The sequence below is a fragment of the Carcharodon carcharias genome, chromosome 14, assembly GCF_017639515.1.
Source record: "Carcharodon carcharias isolate sCarCar2 chromosome 14, sCarCar2.pri, whole genome shotgun sequence".
Taxonomy (NCBI): Eukaryota; Metazoa; Chordata; class Chondrichthyes; order Lamniformes; family Lamnidae; genus Carcharodon; species Carcharodon carcharias.
The window spans coordinates 94983881-94999454 of NC_054480.1; positions in this window are offsets into that span (position 1 = coordinate 94983881).

Sequence of the window (15574 nt, forward strand, 5' to 3'; positions counted from 1 at the left end):
ATTCTCTCTCTCACTCCGCCCCGTCCCATTCTCTCTCTCACTCCGCCCCGTCCCATTCTCTCTCTCACTCCGCCCCGTCCCATTCTCTCTCTCACTCCGCCCCGTCCCATTCTCTCTCTCACTCCGCCCCGTCCCATTCTCTCTCTAACTCCGCTCCGTCCAATTCTCTCACTCCGCTCCGTCCCATTCTCTCCCTCAATCCGCTCCGTGCCATTCTCTCTCTCACTCCGCTCCGTCCCATTCTCTCTCTCACTCCGCTCCTTCCGATTCTCTCTCTCACTCCGCTCCGTCCCATTCTCTCACTCCACTCCGTCCCATTCTCTCCCTCACTCCGCCCCGTCCCATTCTCTCACTCCGCTCCGTCCCATTCTCACTCTCACTCCGCCCCGACCCATTCTCAATCTCACTCCGCCCCGTCCCATTCTCTCTCTCACTCCGCCCCGTCCCATTCTCTCTCTCACTCCGCCCCGTCCCATTCTCTCACTCCGCTCCGTCCCATTCTCACTCTCACTCCGCCCCGACCCATTCTCAATCTCACTCCGCCCCGTCCCATTCTCTCTCTCACTCCGCCCCGTCCCATTCTCTCTCTCACTCCGCCCCGTCCCATTCTCTCTCTCACTCCGCCCCGTCCCATTCTCTCTCACTCCGCCCCGTCCCATTCTCTCTCTCACTCCGGCCCGTCCCATTCTCTCTCTCACTCCGCCCCGTCCCATTCTCTCTCTCACTCCGTTCCGTCCCATTCTCTCACTCCCCTCCGTTCCGTCCCATTATCTCACTCCACTCCATCCCATTCTCTCTCTCACTCCGCTCCGTCCCATTCTCTCTCTCACTCCGTTCCGTCCCATTCTCTCACTCCCCTCCGTTCCGTCCCATTCTCTCACTCCGCTCCGTCCAATTCTCTCACTCCGCTCCGTCCCATTCTCTCACTCCGCTCCGTCCCATTCTCTCTCTCACTCCGCTCCGTCCCATTCTCTCTCTCACTCCGCTCCGTCCCATTCTCTCTCTCACTCCGCTCCGTCCCATTCTCTCTCTCACTCCGCTCCTTCCCATTCTCTCTCTAACTCCGCTCCGTCCCATTCTCTCACTCCACTCCGTCCCATTCTATCTCTCACTCCGTTCCGTCCCATTCTCTCACTCCCCTCCGTTCCGTCCCATTCTCACACTCCGCTCCGTCCGATTCTCTCTCTCACTCCGCTCCGTCCGATTCTCTCTCTCACTCCGCCCCGTCCCATTCTCTCTCACTCCGCCCCGCCCCATTCTCTCTCTGACTCCGTTCCGTCCCATTCTCTCTCTCCCCTCCGTTCCGTCCCATTCTCTCACTCCACTCCGTCCCATTCTCTCTCTCACTCCGCTCCGTCCCATTCACTCTCTCAATCCGTTCCGTCCCATTCTCTCTCCCCCCTCCGTTCCGTCCCATTCTCTCACTCCACTCCGTCCCATTCTCTCTCTCACTCTGCTCCGTCCCATTCTCTCTCTCACTCTGCTCCGTCCCATTCTCTCTCTCACTCTGCTCCGTCCCATTCTCTCTCTCACTCCGACCCGTCCCATTCTCTCTCTCAATCCGTTCCGTCCCATTCTCTCTCTCCCCTCCGTTCCGTACCATTCTCTCACTCCACTCCGTCCCATTCTCTCTCTCACTCCGCTCCGTCCCATTCTCTCACTCCGCCCCGTCCCATTCTCTCTCTCACTCCGCCCCGTCCCATTCTCTCTCTCACTCCGCCCCGTCCCATTCTCTCTCTCACTCCGCCCCGTCCCATTCTCTCTCTCACTCCGCCCCGTCCCATTCTCTCTCTCACTCCGCCCCGTCACATTCTCTCTCTCACTCCGCCCCGTCCCATTCTCTCTCTCACTCCGCCCCGTCCCATTCTCTCTCTCACTCCGCCCCGTCCCATTCTCTCTCTCACTCCGCCCCGTCCCATTCTCTCTCTCACTCCCCCCCGTCCCATTCTCTCTCTCACTCCGCCCCGTCCCATTCTCTCTCTCACTCCGCTCCGTCCCATTCTCTCTCTCACTCCGCCCCGCCCCATTCTCTCTCTCACTCCGCCCCGTCCCATTCTCTCTCTCACTCCGCCCCGTCCCATTCTCTCTCTCACTCCGCCCCGTCCCATTCTCTCTCTCACTCCGTTCCGTCCCATTCTCAGTCCACTCCGTCCGATTCTCTCTCTCACTCCGCTCCGTCCCATTCTCTCTCTCACTCCGCTCCGACCCATTCTCTCACTCCGCCCCGTCCCATTCTCTCTCTCACTCCGCCCCGTCCCATTCTCTCTCTCACTCCGCCCCGTCCCATTCTCTCTCTCACTCCGTTCCGTCCCATTCTCTCACTCCCCTCCGTTCCGTCCCATTCTCTCACTCCACTCCGTCCCATTCTCTCTCTCACTCCGCTCCGTCCCATTCTCTCTCTCACTCCGCTCCGTCCCATTCTCTCTCTCACTCCGCTCCGTCCCATTCTCTCACTCCCCTCCGTTCCGTCCCATTCTCTCACTCCGCTCCGTCCCATTCTCTCACTCCGCTCCGTCCCATTCTCTCACTCCGCCCCGTCCCATTCTCTCTCTCACTCCGCCCCGTCCCATGCTCTCTCTCACTCCGTTCCGTCCCATTCTCTCTCTCCCCTCCGTTCCGTCCCATTCTCTCACTCCACTCCGTCCCATTCTCTCTCTCACTCCGCTCCGTCCCATTCACTCACTCCGCCCCGTCCCATTCTCTCTCTCACTCCGCCCCGTCCCATTCTCTCTCTCACTCCGCCCCGTTCTATTCTCTCTCTCACTCCGCACCGTTCCATTCTCTCTCACACTCCGCCCCGTCCCATTCTCTCTCTCTCCGTTCCGTCCCATTCTCTCTCTCTCCGTTCCGTCCCATTCTCTCACTCCGCTCCGTCCCATTCTCTCCCTCACTCCGCCCCGTCCCATTCTCTCCCTCACTCCGCCCCGTCCCATTCTCTCTCTCACTCCGCCCCGTCCCATTCTCTCTCTCACTCCGCCCCGTCCCATTCTCTCTCTCACTCCGCCCCGTCCCATTCTCTCTCTCACTCCGCCCCGTCCCATTCTCTCTCTCACTCCGCCCCGTCCCATTCTCTCTCTCACTCCGCCCCGTCCCATTCTCTCTCTCACTCCGTTCCGTCCCATTCTCTCTCTCACTCCGCCCCGTCCCATTCTCTCTCTCACTCCGCTCCGTCCCATTCTCTCTCTCACTCCGCCCCGCCCCATTCTCTCTCTCACTCCGCCCCGCCCCATTCTCTCTCTCACTCCGCCCCGTCCCATTCTCTCTCTCACTCCGCCCCGTCCCATTCTCTCTCTCACTCCGCCCCGTCCCATTCTCTCTCTCACTCCGTTCCGTCCCATTCTCCCTCTCACTCCGCTCCGACCCATTCTCTCACTCCGTTCCGTCCCATTCTCTCACTCCCCTCCGTTCCGTCCCATTCTCTCCCTCACTCCGCTCCGTCCCATTCTCTCTCTCACTCCGCTCCGTCCCATTCTCTCTCTCACTCCGCCCCGTCCCATTCTCTCTCTCACTCCGCCCCGTCCCATTCTCTCTCTCAATCCGTTCCGTCCCATTCTCTCTCTCCCCTCCGTTCCGTCCCATTCTCTCACTCCACTCCGTCCCATTCTCTCTCTCACTCCGCTCCGTCCCATTCTCTCACTCCGCCCCGTCCCATTCTCTCTCTCACTCTGCCCCGTCCCATTCTCTCTCTCACTCCGCCCCGTCCCATTCTCTCTCTCACTCCGCCCCGTCCCATTCTCTCTCTCACTCCGCCCCGTCCCATTCTCTCTCTCTCCGTTCCATCCCATTCTCTCTCTCTCCGTTCCGTCCCATTCTCTCACTCAGCCCCGTCCCATTCTCTCCCTCACTCCGCCCCGTTCCATTCTCTCTCTCACTCCGCCCCGTCCCATTCTCTCTCTCACTCCGCCCCGTCCCATTCTCTCTCTCACTCCGCCCCGTCCCATTCTCTCTCTCACTCCGCCCCGTCCCATTCTCTCTCTCACTCCGCCCCGTCCCATTCTCTCTCTCACTCCGCCCCGTCCCATTCTCTCTCTCACTCCGCCCCATCCCATTCTCTCTCTCACTCCGCCCCGTCCCATTCTCTCTCTCACTCCGTTCCGTCCCATTCTCTCACTCCCCTCCGTTCCGTCCCATTCTCTCACTCCACTCCGTCCCATTCTCTCTCTCACTCCGCTCCGTCCCATTCTCTCTCTCACTCCGTTCCGTCCCATTCTCTCACTCCCCTCCGTTCCGTCCAATTCTCTCACTCCGCTCCGTCCCATTCTCTCACTCCGGTCCGTCCCATTCTCTCCCTCACTCCGCTCCGTGCCATTCTCTCTCTCACTCCGCTCCGTCCCATTCTCTCTCTCACTCCGCTCCGTCCCATTCTCTCACTCCACTCCGTCCCATTCTCTCCCTCACTCCGCCCCGTCCCATTCTCTCACTCCGCTCCGTCCCATTCTCACTCTCACTCCGCCCCGACCCATTCTCTCTCTCACTCCGCCCCGTCCCATTCTCTCTCTCACTCCGCCCCGTCCCATTCTCTCTCTCACTCCGCCCCGTCCCATTCTCTCTCTCACTCCGCCCCGTCCCATTCTCTCTCTCACTCCGCCCCGTCCCATTCTCTCTCTCACTCCGCCCCGTCCCATTCTCTCTCTCACTCCGCCCCGTCCCATTCTCTCTCTCACTCCGCCCCGTCCCATTCTCTCTCTCACTCCGCCCCGTCCCATTCTCTCTCTCACTCCGCCCCGTCCCATTCTCTCTCTCACTCCGCCCCGTCCCATTCTCTCTCTCACTCCGCCCCGTCCCATTCTCTCTCTCACTCCGTTCCGTCCCATTCTCTCACTCCCCTCCGTTCCGTCCCATTCTCTCACTCCGCTCCGTCCCATTCTCTCTCTCACTCCGCTCCGTCCCATTCTCTGTCTCACTCCGCTCCGTCCCATTCTCTCACTCCCCTCCGCTCCGTCCCATTCTCTCACTCCCCTCCGCTCCGTCCCATTCTCTCACTCCGCTCCGTCCCATTCTCTCACTCCGCTCAGTCCCATTCTCTCACTCCGCTCAGTCCCATTCTCTCACTCCGCTCCGTCCCATTCTCTCACTCACTCCGCTCCGTCCCATTCTCTCTCTCACTCCGCTCCGTCCCATTCTCTCACTCCGCCCCGTCCCATTCTCTCTCTCACTCCGCCCCGTCCCATGCTCTCTCTCACTCCGTTCCGTCCCATTCTCTCTCTCCCCTCCGTTCCGTCCCATTCTCTCACTCCACTCCGTCCCATTCTCTCTCTCACTCCGCTCCGTCCCATTCACTCACTCCGCCCCGTCCCATTCTCTCTCTCACTCCGCCCCGTCCCATTCTCTCTCTCACTCCGCCCCGTTCCATTCTCTCTCTCACTCCGCACCGTTCCATTCTCTCTCACACTCCGCCCCGTCCCATTCTCTCTCTCTCCGTTCCGTCCCATTCTCTCTCTCTCCGTTCCGTCCCATTCTCTCAATCCGCTCCGTCCCATTCTTTCCCTCACTCCGCCCCGTCCCATTCTCTCCCTCACTCCGCCCCGTCCCATTCTCTCTCTCACTCCGCCCCGTCCCATTCTCTCTCTCACTCCGCCCCGTCCCATTCTCTCTCTCACTCCGCCCCGTCCCATTCTCTCTCTCACTCCGCCCCGTCCCATTCTCTCTCTCACTCCGCCCCGTCCCATTCTCTCTCTCACTCCGTTCCGTCCCATTCTCTCTCTCACTCCGCCCCGTCCCATTCTCTCTCTCACTCCGCTCCGTCCCATTCTCTCTCTCACTCCGCCCCGCACCATTCTCTCTCTCACTCCGCCCCGCCCCATTCTCTCTCTCACTCCGCCCCGTCCCATTCTCTCTCTCACTCCGCCCCGTCCCATTCTCTCTCTCACTCCGCCCCGTCCCATTCTCTCTCTCACTCCGTTCCGTCCCATTCTCTCAGTCCACTCCGTCCCATTCTCTCTCACTCCGCTCCGTCCCATTCTCCCTCTCACTCCGCTCCGACCCATTCTCTCACTCCGTTCCGTCCCATTCTCTCACTCCCCTCCGTTCCATCCCATTCTCTCACTCCACTCCGTCCCATTCTCTCTCTCACTCCGCTCCGTCCCATTCTCTCACTCCGCCCCGTCCCATTCTCTCTCTCACTCTGCCCCGTCCCATTCTCTCTCTCACTCCGCCCCGTCCCATTCTCTCTCTCACTCCGCCCCGTCCCATTCTCTCTCTCACTCCGCCTCGTCCCATTCTCTCTCTCTCCGTTCCGTCCCATTCTCTCTCTCTCCGTTCCGTCCCATTCTGTCACTCCGCCCCGTCCCATTCTCTCTCTCACTCCGCCCCGTCCCATTCTCTCTCTCACTCCGCCCCGTCCCATTCTCTCTCTCACTCCGCCCCGTCCCATTCTCTCTCTCACTCCGCCCCGTCCCATTCTCTCTCTCACTCCGCCCCGTCCCATTCTCTCTCTCACTCCGCCCCGTCCCATTCTCTCTCTCACTCCGCCCCGTCCCATTCTCTCTCTCACTCCGCCCCGTCCCATTCTCTCTCTCACTCCGCCCCGTCCCATTCTCTCTCTCACTCCGCCCCGTCCCATTCTCTCTCTCACTCCGCCCCGTCCCATTCTCTCTCTCACTCCGTTCCGTCCCATTCTCTCACTCCCCTCCGTTCCGTCTCATTCTCTCACTCCACTCCGTCCCATTCTCTCTCTCACTCCGCTCCGTCCCATTCTCTCTCTCACTCCGTTCCGTCCCATTCTCTCACTCCCCTCCGTTCCGTCCCATTCTCTCACTCCACTCCGTCCCATTCTCTCCCTCACTCCGCCCCGTCCCATTCTCTCACTCCGCTCCGTCCCATTCTCACTCTCACTCCGCCCCGACCCATTCTCTCTCTCACTCCGCCCCGTCCCATTCTCTCTCTCACTCCGCCCCGTCCCATTCTCTCTCTCACTCCGCCCCGTCCCATTCTCTCTCTCACTCCGCCCCGTCCCATTCTCTCTCTCACTCCGCCCCGTCCCATTCTCTCTCTCACTCCGCCCCGTCCCATTCTCTCTCTCACTCCGCCCCGTCCCATTCTCTCTCTCACTCCGCCCCGTCCCATTCTCTCTCTCACTCCGCCCCGTCCCATTCTCTCTCTCACTCCGCCCCGTCCCATTCTCTCTCTCACTCCGCCCCGTCCCATTCTCTCTCTCACTCCGCCCCGTCCCATTCTCTCTCTCACTCCGTTCCGTCCCATTCTCTCACTCCCCTCCGTTCCGTCCCAATCTCTCACTCCACTCCGTCCCATTCTCTCTCTCACTCCGCTCCGTCCCATTCTCTGTCTCACTCCGCTCCGTCCCATTCTCTCACTCCCCTCCGCTCCGTCCCATTCTCTCACTCCCCTCCGTCCCATTCTCTCACTCCGCTCCGTCCCATTCTCTCACTCCGCTCCGTCCCATTCTCTCACTCCGCTCCGTCCCATTCTCTCACTCCGTTCCGTCCCATTCTCTCACTCACTCCGCTCCGTCCCATTCTCTCTCTCACTCCGCTCCGTCCCATTCTCTCTCTCACACCGCTCCTTCCCATTCTCTCTCTAACTACGCTCCGTCCCATTCTCTCTCTCACTCCGCCCCGTCCCATTCGCTCTCTCACTCCGCCCCGTCCCATTCTCTCTCTCCCTCCGCCCCGTCCTATTCTCTCTCTCAATCCGCCCCGTCCCATTCTCTCTCTCCCTCCGCCCCGTCCCATTCTCTCTCTCACACCGCCCCGTCCCAACCTCTCTCTCCCTCCGCCCCGTCCCAACCTCTCTCTCACTCCGCCCCGTCCCATTCTCTCTCTCACTCCGTTCCGTCCCATTCTCTCACTCCCCTCCGTTCCCTCCCATTCTCTCACTCCACTCCGTCCCATTCTCTCTCTCACTCCGTTCCGTCCCATTCTCTCACTCCCCTCTGTTCCGTCCCATTCTCTCACTCCGCTCCGTCCCATTCTCTCTCTCACTCCGCTCCGTCCCATTCTCTCACTCTGTAAGTCCCATTCTCTCACTCCCCTCCGTTCCGTCCCATTCTCTCACTCCTCTCCGTCCCATTCTCTCTCTCACTCCACTCCGTCCCATTCTCTCTCTCACCTGGTCCCATTCTATGGCTCACCTGGTCCCATTCTCTCTCTCACTCCACCCCGTCCCATTCTCTCTCCCACTCCGCTCCGTCCCATTCTCTCTCCCACTCCGCTCCGTCCCATTCTCTCTCCCACTCCGCTCCGTCCCATTCTCTCTCCCACTCCGCTCCGTCCCATTGTCTCTCCCACTCCGCTCCGTCCCATTGTCTCTCCCACTCCGCTCCGTCCCATTCTCTCTCCCACTCCGCTCCGTCCCATTCTCTCTCCCACTCCGCTCCGTCCCATTCTCTCTCCCACTCCGCTCCGTCCCATTCTCTCTCCCACTCCGCTCCGTCCCATTCTCTCTCCCACTCCGCTCCGTCCCATTCTCTCTCCCACTCCGCTCCGTCCCATTCTCTCTCCCACTCCGCTCCGTCCCATTCTCTCTCCCACTCCGCTCCGTCCCATTCTCTCTCCCACTCCGCTCCGTCCCATTCTCTCTCCCACTCCGCTCCGTCCCATTCTCTCTCCCACTCCGCTCCGTCCCATTCTCTCTCCCACTCCGCTCCGTCCCATTCTCTCTCTCACTCGGCCCCGTCCCATTCTCTCTCTCACTCCCCCCCGTCCCATTCTCTCTCTCACTCCGCCCCGTCCCATTCTCTATCTCACTCCGCCCCGTCCCATTCTCTCTCTCACTCCGCCCCTTCCCATTCTCTCTCTCACTCCGCCCCGTCCCATTCTCTCTCTCACTCCGCCCCGTCCCATTCTCTCTCTCACTCCGCCCCGTTTCATTCTCTCTCTCACTCCGCCCCGTCCCATTCTCTCACTCCCCTCCGTTCCGTCCCATTCTCTCACTCCACTCCGTCCCATTCTCTCTCTCACTCCGCTCCGTCACATTCTCTCACTCCGCCCCGTCCCATTCTCTCTCTCACTCCGCCCCGTCCCGTTCTCTCTCTCACTCCGCCCCGTCCCATTCTCTCTCACTCCGTTCCGTCCCATTCTCCCACTCCACTCCGTCCCATTCTCTCTCTCACTCCACTCCGTCCCATTCTCTCTCTCACTCCACTCCGTCCCATTCTCTCTCTCACTCCACTCCGTCCCATTCTCTCTCTCACTCCACTCCGTCCCATTCTCTCTATCACTCCACTCCGTCCCATTCTCTCTATCACTCCACTCCGTCCCATTCTCTCTCTCACCTGGTCCCATTCTCTCTCTCACTCCGCTCCGTCCCATTCTCTCTCCCACTCCGCTCCGTCCCATTCTCTCTCCCACTCCGCTCCGTCCCATTCTCTCTCCCACTCCGCTCCGTCCCATTCTCTCTCCCACTCCGCTCCGTCCCATTCTCTCTCCCACTCCGCTCCGTCCCATTCTCTCTCCCACTCCGCACCGTCCCATTCTCTCTCCCACTCCGCTCCGTCCCATTCTCTCTCCCACTCCGCTCCGTCCCATTCTCTCTCCCACTCCGCTCCGTCCCATTCTCTCTCCCACTCCGCTCCGTCCCATTCTCTCTCCCACTCCGCACCGTCCCATTCTCTCTCCCACTCCGCTCCGTCCCATTCTCTCTCCCACTCCGCTCCATCCCATTCACTCACTCCGCCCCGTCCCATTCTCTCTCTCACTCCTCCCCGTCCCATTCTCTCTCTCACTCCGCCCCGTTCCATTCTCTCTCTCACTCCGCCCCGTTCCATTCTCTCTCTCACTCCGCCCCGTCCCATTCTCTCTCTCTCCGTTCCGTCCCATTCTCTCTCTCTCCGTTCCGTCCCATTCTCTCACTCCGCTCCGTCCCATTCTCTCCCGCACTCCGCCCCGTCCCATTCTCTCACTCCGCTCCATCCCATTCTCACTCTCACTCCGCCCCGTCCCATTCTCTCTCTCACTCCGACCCGTCCCATTCACTCTCTCACTCCGACCCGTCCCATTCACTCTCTCACTCCGCCCCGTCCCATTCTCTCTCTCACTCCGCCCCGTCCCATTCTCTCTCTCACTCCGCCCCGTCCCATTCTCTCTCTCACTCCGCCACGTCCCATTCTCTCTCTCACTCCGCCCCGTCCCATTCTCTCTCTCACTCTGCCCCGTCCCATTCTCTCTCTCCCTCCGCCCCGTCCTATTCTCTCTCTCAATCCGCCCCGTCCCATTCTCTCTCCCACTCCGCTCCGTCCCATTCTCTCTCTCACTCCGCCCCGTCCCAACCTCTCTCTCACTCCGCCCCGTCCCATTCTCTCTCTCACTCCGTTCCGTCCCATTCTCTCACTCCCCTCCGTTCCGTCCCATTCTCTCACTCCGCTCCGTCCCATTCTCTCTCTCACTCCGCTCCGTCCCATTCTCTCACTCTGTAAGTCCCATTCTCTCACTCCCCTCCGTTCCGTCCCATTCTCTCACTCCTCTCCGTCCCATTCTCTCTCTCACTCCACTCCGTCCCATTCTCTCTCTCACCTGGTCCCATTCTATGGCTAACCTGGTCCCATTCTCTCTCTCACTCCACCCCGTCCCATTCTCTCTCCCACTCCGCTCCGTCCCATTCTCTCTCCCACTCCGCTCCGTCCCATTCTCTCTCCCACTCCGCTCCGTCCCATTCTCTCTCCCACTCCGCTCCGTCCCATTCTCTCTCCCACTCCGCTCCGTCCCATTGTCTCTCCCACTCCGCTCCGTCCCATTCTCTCTCCCACTCCGCTCCGTCCCATTCTCTCTCCCACTCCGCTCCGTCCCATTCTCTCTCCCACTCCGCTCCGTCCCATTCTCTCTCCCACTCCGCTCCGTCCCATTCTCTCTCCCACTCCGCTCCGTCCCATTCTCTCTCCCACTCCGCTCCGTCCCATTCTCTCTCCCACTCCGCTCCGTCCCATTCTCTCTCCCACTCCGCTCCGTCCCATTCTCTCTCCCACTCCGCTCCGTCCCATTCTCTCTCCCACTCCGCTCCGTCCCATTCTCTCTCCCACTCCGCTCCGTCCCATTCTCTCTCCCACTCCGCTCCGTCCCATTCTCTCTCCCACTCCGCTCCGTCCCATTCTCTCTCTCACTCGGCCCCGTCCCATTCTCTCTCTCACTCCCCCCCGTCCCATTCTCTCTCTCACTCCGCCCCGTCCCATTCTCTATCTCACTCCGCCCCGTCCCATTCTCTCTCTCACTCCGCCCCTTCCCATTCTCTCTCTCACTCCGCCCCGTCCCATTCTCTCTCTCACTCCGCCCCGTCCCATTCTCTCTCTCACTCCGCCCCGTGTCATTCTCTCTCTCACTCCGCCCCGTCCCATTCTCTCACTCCCCTCCGTTCCGTCCCATTCTCTCACTCCACTCCGTCCCATTCTCTCTCTCACTCCGCTCCGTCACATTCTCTCACTCCGCCCCGTCCCATTCTCTCTCTCACTCCGCCCCGTCCCGTTCTCTCTCTCACTCCGCCCCGTCCCATTCTCTCTCACTCCGGTCCGTCCCATTCTCCCACTCCACTCCGTCCCATTCTCTCTCTCACTCCACTCCGTCCCATTCTCTCTCTCACTCCACTCCGTCCCATTCTCTCTCTCACTCCACTCCGTCCCATTCTCTCTCTCACTCCACTCCGTCCCATTCTCTCTATCACTCCACTCCGTCCCATTCTCTCTATCACTCCACTCCGTCCCATTCTCGCTCTCACCTGGTCCCATTCTCTCTCTCACTCCGCTCCGTCCCATTCTCTCTCCCACTCCGCTCCGTCCCATTCTCTCTCCCACTCCGCTCCGTCCCATTCTCTCTCCCACTCCGCTCCGTCCCATTCTCTCTCCCACTCCGCTCCGTCCCATTCTCTCTCCCACTCCGCTCCGTCCCATTCTCTCTCCCACTCCGCTCCGTCCCATTCTCTCTCCCACTCCGCTCCGTCCCATTCTCTCTCCCACTCCGCTCCGTCCCATGCTCTCTCCCACTCCGCTCCGTCCCATGCTCTCTCCCACTCCGCTCCGTCCCATTCTCTCTCCCACTCCGCTCCGACCCATTCTCTCTCCCACTCCGCTCCGACCCATTCTCTCTCCCACTCCGCCCCGTCCCATTCTCTCTCCCACTCCGCCCCGTCCCATTCTCTCTCTCACTCCGCCCCGTCCCATTCTCTCTCTCACTCCGCCCCGTCCCCTTCTCTCTCTAACTCCGCCCCGTCCCCTTCTCTCTCTCACTCCGCCCCGTCCCCTTCTCTCTCTCACTCCGCCCCGTCCCATTCTCTCTCTCACTCCGCCCCGTCCCATTCTCTCTCTCACTCCGCCCCGTCCCATTCTCTCTCTCACTCCGCCCCGTCCCATTCTCTCTCTCACTCCGCCCCGTCCCATTCTCTCTCTCACTCCGCTCCGTCCCATTCTCTCTCTCACTCCGCCCAGTCCCATTCTCTCTCTCACTCCGCCCAGTCCCATTCACTCTCTCACTCCGCCCCGTCCCATTCCCTCTCTCACTCCGCCCCGCCCCATTCTCTCTCTCACCCCGCCCCGTCCCATTCTCTCTCTCACTCCGCCCCGTCCCATTCTCTCTCTCACTCCGCCCCGTCCCATTCTCTCACTCCCCTCCGTTCCGTCCCATTCTCTCACTCCACTCCGTCCCATTCTCTCTCTCACTCCGCTCCGTCCCATTCTCTCACTCCGTTCCGTCCCATTCTCTCACTCCCCTCCGTTCCGTCCCATTCTCTCACTCCGCTCCGTCCCATTCTCTCTCTCACTCCGCTCCGTCCCATTCTCTCTGTCACTCATCTCCGTCCCATTCTCTCTCTCACTCCGCCCCGTCCCATTCTCTCTCTCACTCCGCCCCGTCCCATTCTCTCTCTCACTCCGTTCCGTCCCATTCTCTCTCTCCACTCCGTTCCGTCCCATTCTCTTACTCCACTCCGTCCCATTGTCTCTCTCACTCCGCTCCGTCCCATTCTCTCACTCCGCCCCGTCCCATTCTCTCTCTCACTCCACCCCGTCCCATTCTCTCTCTCACTCCGCCCCGTCCCATTCTTTCTCTCACTCCGCCCCGTCCCATTCTCTCTCTCTCCGCCCCGTCCCCTTCTCTCTCTCTCCGACCCGTCCCCTTCTCTCTCTCACTCCGCCCCGTCCCATTCTCTCTCTCACTCCGCCCCGTCCCATTCTCTCTCTCATTCCGCCCCGTCCCATTCTCTCTCTCACTCCGCCCCGTCCCATTCTCTCTCTCACTTCGCCCCGTCCCATTCTCTCTCTCACTCCGCCCCGTCCCATTCTCTCTCTCACTCCGCCCCGTCCCATTCTCTCTCTCACTCCGCCCCGTCCCATTCTCTCTCTCACTCCGCCCCGTCCCATTCTCTCTCTCACTCCGCCCCGTCCCATTCTCTCTCTCACTCCGCCCCGTCCCATTCTCTCTCTCACTCCGCCCCGTCCCATTCTCTCTCTCACTCCGCTCCGTCCCATTCTCTCTCTCACTCCGCCCCGCCCCATTCTCTCTCTCACTCCGCCCAGTCCCATTCTCTCTCTCACTCCGCCCATTCCCATTCTCTCTATCACTCCGCCCCGTCCCATTCCCTCTCTCACTCCGCCCCGCCCCATTCTCTCTCTCACTCCGCCCCGTCCCATTCTCTCTCTCACTCCGTTCCGTCCCATTCTCTCACTCCACTCCGTCCCATTCTCTCTCTCACTCCGCTCCGTCCCATTCTCTCACTCCGCTCCGTCCCATTCTCTCACTCCGTTCCGTCCCATTCTCTCACTCCCCTCCGTTCCGTCCCATTCTCTCACTCCGCTCCGTCCCATTCTCTCTCTCACTCCGCTCCGTCCCATTCTCTCTCTCACTCCGCTCCGTCCCATTCTCTCTCTCACTCCGCCCCGTCCCATTCTCTCTCTCACTCCGCCCCGTCCCATTCTCTCTCTCACTCCGCCCCGTCCCATTCTCTCTCTCACTCCGTTCCGTCCCATTCTCTCTCTCCCCTCCGTTCCGTCCCATTCTCTCACTCCACTCCGTCCCATTGTCTCTCTCACTCCGCTCCGTCCCATTCTCTCACTCCGCCCCGTCCCATTCTCTCTCTCACTCCACCCCGTCCCATTCTCTCTCTCACTCCGCCCCGTCCCATTCTTTCTCTCACTCCGCCCCGTCCCGTTCTCTCTCTCACTCCGCCCCGTCCCGTTCTCTCTCTCACTCCGCCCCGTCCCGTTCTCTCTCACTCCGCCCCGTCCCATTCTCTCTCTCACTCCGCCCCGTCCCGTTCTCTCTCTCACTCCGCCCCGTCCCATTCTCTCTCTCACTCCGTTCCGTCCCATTCTCTCTCTCCCCTCCGTTCCGTCCCATTCTCTCACTCCACTCCGTCCCATTGTCTCTCTCACTCCGCTCCGTCCCATTCTCTCACTCCGCCCCGTCCCATTCTCTCTCTCACTCCACCCCGTCCCATTCTCTCTCTCACTCCGCCCCGTCCCATTCTTTCTCTCACTCCGCCCCGTCCCATTCTCTCTCTCTCCGTTCCGTCCCATTCTCTCTCTCTCCGTTCCGTCCCATTCTCTCACTCCGCTCCGTCCCATTCTCTCCCTCACTCCGCCCCGTCCCATTCTCTCACTCCGCTCCGTTCCATTCTCACTCTCACTCCGCCCCGACCCATTCTCTCTCTCACTCCGCTCCGTCCCGTTCTCTCTCTCACTCCGCCCCGTCCCATTCTCTCTGTCACTCCGCTCCGTCCCATTCTCTCTCTCACTCCGCCCCGTCCCATTCTCTCTCTCACTCCGCCCCGTCCCATTCTCTCTCTCACTCCGCCCCGTCCCATTCTCTCTCTCACTCCGCCCCGTCCCATTCTCTCTCTCACTCCGTTCCGTCCCATTCTCTCTCTCCACTCCGTTCCGTCCCATTCTCTTACTCCACTCCGTCCCATTGTCTCTCTCACTCCGCTCCGTCCCATTCTCTCACTCCGCCCCGTCCCATTTTCTCTCTCACTCCACCCCGTCCCATTCTCTCTCTCACTCCGCCCCGTCCCATTCTTTCTCTCACTCCGCCCCGTCCCATTCTCTCTCTCTCCGCCCCGTCCCCTTCTCTCTCTCTCCGACCCGTCCCCTTCTCTCTCTCACTCCGCCCCGTCCCATTCTCTCTCTCACTCCGCCCCGTCCCATTCTCTCTCTCATTCCGCCCCGTCCCATTCTCTCTCTCACTCCGCCCCGTCCCGTTCTCTCTCACTCCGCCCCGTCCCATTCTCTCTCTCACTCCGCCCCGTCCCGTTCTCTCTCTCACTCCGCCCCGTCCCATTCTCTCTCTCACTCCGTTCCGTCCCATTCTCTCTCTCCCCTCCGTTCCGTCCCATTCTCTCACTCCACTCCGTCCCATTGTCTCTCTCACTCCGCTCCGTCCCATTCTCTCACTCCGCCCCGTCCCATTCTCTCTCTCACTCCACCCCGTCCCATTCTCTCTCTCACTCCGCCCCGTCCCATTCTTTCTCTCACTCCGCCCCGTCCCATTCTCTCTCTCTCCGTTCCGTCCCATTCTCTCTCTCTCCGTTCCGTCCCATTCTCTCACTCCGCTCCGTCCCATTCTCTCCCTCACTCCGCCCCGTCCCATTCTCTCACTCCGCTCCGTTCCATTCTCACTCTCACTCCGCCCCGACCCATTCT